Source organism: Pezoporus occidentalis, unplaced genomic scaffold (genome assembly GCF_034315485.1).
Source record: "Pezoporus occidentalis ecotype Australia unplaced genomic scaffold, CSIRO_AGI_Poc_V1 ctg20, whole genome shotgun sequence".
In the NCBI taxonomy this organism is placed as follows: Eukaryota; Metazoa; Chordata; class Aves; order Psittaciformes; family Psittacidae; genus Pezoporus; species Pezoporus occidentalis.
Genome location: NW_026913856.1, coordinates 6,663,194 through 6,668,070, shown reverse-complemented (window position 1 = coordinate 6,668,070; position 4,877 = coordinate 6,663,194).

Below are 4,877 nucleotides of genomic sequence, written 5' to 3'. Positions count from 1 at the left end.
AAGTTGATAAGCTTTTTTTATAAAGAGGTAGCTGTGACCTGCAAACCAATAAAACAATATTTCTCACTAAATCCTGTCTTGTGTATTTTGGTGTGTACCTTCCTTCACTTAAGAGCCCTCCTTCAGAAATGATATTGCCATAACAGAAGGACCATCTTAACAGAATTTCATGCTGGTTTTCAATTTCTGATTTATTTGCAATTAAAATGTAGCTATCTACAGTTCAGAATATCAGACCCATATCAGAATATCAGACTGAACAAACTGTTCACACGTTGCTTTTTCTTTTCTATGTAGCATGTGCATTTTGCTAGTCTGTTTTTTGTACAGAGCCTTAGGGTGAACATAGGCACTTAACTGTATTGGTACTAAAATTTTCACCATGCAGATTGATTGCTACAAGACACACTGCTTCTGTTTTAACATGTCAGAAGATGATTTCATTCTCCTGTTGAGTTTTCTAAGCTTTATGAACTTCTTTAGAATTCAGGTTTCAAGGTGAAATTTAGCTGCTTATATAAATATGTACAAGCCATTCTTGGCTGGGAGGAATAGATAACAAGGAAAAGAGGGTTCTCTTTATGTTAAGCTCTTCAAGTTTGAGGAAACCAGGTCACTTACTTTAAATGAAAGAGTTCTGAAAATGCAGTGATTTTGAAAGATTTTTTTCATCTTGAAACAGAAACGTTGAGGGCAATTAAATGTGCATCCACCTGGCCATAGTTCAAAAAGAGCTAATGCTCCTGCTTTGCTGCAGATGGAAATACAGCATCATCCTATATTATTAACAGCTGGACTCAAAGGATAATGAGATTTTTCCACTTGGAGCCCCAGACAAATGTATGAGAATTGGTTCAGTGACATGAGTGAGGGTAGCTTGTGAGGAAGAAAAAGCAAGGCTGATAACACTTCATTAACACTTCAATTATTTCTCTAGACCACTGGCTTCTTGTATCTAATATGCACACTACAGGTACATGGATCTGCTTAAGGGAAGCAGTCATCCTACCAATCTTAAAATCTAGTAGGTATTGGCACCATATAAGTACTGCCATTCAGGCTTGTCAAATCAGGGGTTTCTCACAAATTCAGACCCGTATCCTGTGGTTCCAGGGCTAATTGCTCAGCATTAAGCCAGTGTAGTTCATTTGCACATCATGAACAGGTCCACCTCTTCTACCTCGCCTTAGGCATATGCCACGTTCTCCTGCTTTAACAGCCAGTTTAATTTACTGGTATCCACAGGAGCTGTTCTAAGGTGTTTGAGGTGTGGGGCTGAGAAGCAGATTACAGACAAGGATGTGGCAGCATCTTACTGGAGCTATTATGGATGGGTACGTTTGTTATATGACATCTGTTCTCCATCACAAGCCTAGTGCCTGCAGAGTTATTTCCTTTCAAACAGTTGTTACAGTTTTAGTTATTGGTTGTGTTTTGCTTTCTGAGGTCACTTCATCTGTTATATTGATAAGTTAGCAATGTGAGGCCACAGTGAGTTCTGTACCAGAATCACAGTACAAATTCAAGTGCAAAAGGGCCATTTGAAGATGAAGGTGGGACAGTCTGCTCGTAAAAGCCATCCGCTGTTAAGTGCTATTAGTATTCTTTCATTGGTCATTGACTCTTAACTGTCTAGCAGTGCTTGGATTTTCCAGCTTGCTACTGAAGAGTGATTTGAGCATGAACAATGCTGAAGAGAGCAGAATAAATATTCACCATCTGTACTACTTACTAGGACAATAACTGTCTCAGTAGAGAGGGATCTTACTTAATCAAAATGGGTCTTCACGACGGAGAAGGGAGCAGTCCAGTTTCTTTTCCTCTCGTGTAAATACTTCCACTGTTCTGAAGGGCATGCATGTAATGTTACAGAAGAGATAACTGCCTGTCTTTAAAGAAGCTGAAATACTGAAAGTTCCTGAAGTTACTGCTTCCTGTTACTGTATTAGTCTGTTTAAACTGTGTATTTTGAGATTAATTTAGGGTGTTAACACTGCGCTGTGTTTCACTGTGCCAGGGCTGAAATAATGAGTAAATTTTCCCTTTTGTGGATTGTTCTTTGGATAACAAGCCGTAGATACATTCCTGTTTTTTCTGACTGGCTTCCCAGGTGATTTCATTTCAGCAAATACTGGTTTATTGGCAGTGATTGACACGTCTTGCAGCCATGTGTGGGTCATGTTGTGCAGATGGCCTTACTGTTGCGTTGTCGAAGCTGCCATGGTATGTTGCACCAGGAGCTGGCACAGCTTCTGTGCATCAAAGCCATGTGCAGCCCTTTCCCTTGCCATCCTGAAAATTAGAGGCTTCTTAAACGTACCTCCTGGAAGTCAACTGTTCTGTAACTGCTGCATTAGCGAAAGTATCCCTGTAGTTATCGAGGCTTAAGCTGTTAGAAGCTATGGTATTAACAGCTGTACAGTAATACCCAAAAGTATGTCTTATGAGTGGGAAACTGGTGCTAATAAAGGGACAATATCTTAAAATCTCTTACTTCTTCTATTGGTAGGTTCTAGAATGAGGCATAGTAGAGACTGAGAATTGTTTGTTAAAGTTACAGTTTTCTTATAGGGCTTACATCACATTCACGGTTCTATTCTAGTTGTATTCTAGTATTTGAAGAGGGTGACACGCAGGTTTCTGAGTACAGGCAGTAGTTTTGAATGCAGGTTTTTAACCAGTACTGAACTGACCATGACCCTCTAGGTCATGATGTAACACTGAGGCTATAAACAGCAGCACAGCATGTGAAATACCTGGACCATTAGATAGGACTGTAGCCTGTAAGACTTGACACTTAAGTCAGAGTTTATTTCAGCCCATAAAGTGTTGGAAGGATGCATACAGTATTCAGGTCAGGGGCTGCTTTGGTTTCTCTTGTCATTTATTTTCTCTGCTGCCCTACTCAGTGCAGTTGGTAGCAAGCAAGGTATTCATGATTTACAGTGGCATTCGTTCCTCAGGGGAACACACCTGACAGCAGCTCCTGCTACACTCTCCTTCACAATGGAGAGCTGTGATCTCCTGGTTAAAAGCCCAGGTTTCTTCAGTAGGTTTTGCCATTGACCCTGGCCTTCCAACCTGCATCCCTGGCTTTTTCAGCACACCTTCTATACTGTGTGCCCACAAAGGATAACATGCTGGCTGGTTGCAGTAGCACACTTCCTCGGTAAGCAGTGGTAGCTGCTGTGCTGTTGTTAGGTACAGCATGTAAAAACATCACAGTTTCACAGCTGCATCCTGCTTTTGAATGTGAATCAATAGAAATGATGTTACTTTGTCACTTACGCTTGTTTTATGATCAACTTACACCATTTTTCTTGTCACAGGAGTAGGTCCTCTCTTTGTACAAGTTGTGTGGAGCTGAGCAGGACCTGTGTTCTAATGTGCCCTGCGTGGGTGATGAGAGGCCAAAATGTTGCTTGAATGGACTACATTCAGTTTATTTGTACATGCCGAGCCATCACAAAGTCCTACTGAAATAAAGGAGTAAGTGCTTCTAGAATCAGACAAGCTTTCCATGTTTATCACCATTTATTTTAGTTATTGAGTGTCACAACCTACAGCCGTGCCTCCTGTGTCCTGGAAATAAGTACAAAAGTTTATTAAATCAGGTAGAATAAGGTAATGGTAGTCTGATTCTTCAGCTTCTTGATAAGGAAACTCCCTAGGAAGGGAGAGGTTAGGGCTATGGTCAGCATGTCTGGAGCAGTTGACACAGGGTTAACATTGTTTTCTTTTGAAAATAAGGAATAAACAATCACATTTATTGTCTTTTTTTTTTTTTTACAGGTTTTGAAAGCAATTACCTTTTTCAACAAATCTGATAGAACAGCAGATATCTTGAAGGTAATAATTTCCAAACCCAACAAAGATCAGGTGGAAGATAAAAACTATGTTAGTATCACTCAGAGCTGAAAGCCCCAAATATTTCTCAAGCAAGTGTGCTCACCACTAGGATGTTGTATAGATGTTTGCCACCATTTAATGCACATCTTCAAAAGAGGACTGATAAATGGACCTCAAGGGAAGTCCTGTGTCATAACCTGTTCAGGTGTGTTCCTGCACTTTCTCAAGTTACTGTGTGTTAACTGATACTTTTCCATGTGCAGCTGCCCTAAATCTTCCATTAAGGTATCGATTACATGGTGCCCAGGGTAGGAAAGCAAGCTGAATTGCCTTAGTTTGTCACTTGCAAGCTAGATGCTTACAATTATGGAACTAGCCATAGCTAGATTCAAGGCATTTTGCAGTCAGACTTAAATTTTGGATTTTTTTACTGAGGATACCTGAAATGGTCAGAAAAAAAGAATTTGCTGCCACATTATATCTAATAAATGAACAAGTACTCATTTGTCTTAAAATAAATCTGTACCAATACTGATAACTACTTGGAGAATGCTCAGATAGAGCAATATGAAATCTGATATGCTGGATAAGTTATTAAACCTTATACTCAGACTGTAGCTGAAAGCCTGAGGACAGCTTAACATGGGATTCCGTCTTCCAGTCCCTGTTTTCGACAGTGGTTTGTTGTGGCAATGCCTGGAAGCCATTACCCATCTAGTAAGCCTTGCAGTAGAGGGGAGTTCACGAAACATATGTCAAACCCTGCTCAAGTTGTCATGGTCCATTGTCTTGGATAACCAGCCTAATCATTAGCTACTACTTGAGGAAAGCTAATAGAGGAAAGAGCTTAGGCCATTTTCCTGAGGTTCTCTAATCCCTTCAGTGGTGCAGGGCTGGAAGAAGAGCTTCTGGCGTTTTAGCCAATTTTTCTTGTGTTATCGACAGGTACTGAAATGTGGTATCAACTCCAGATGCTTGCTTTCTATGCAGACTGCTTAAGGTGAAGCTGCATTCGAACCCTTTTAGTT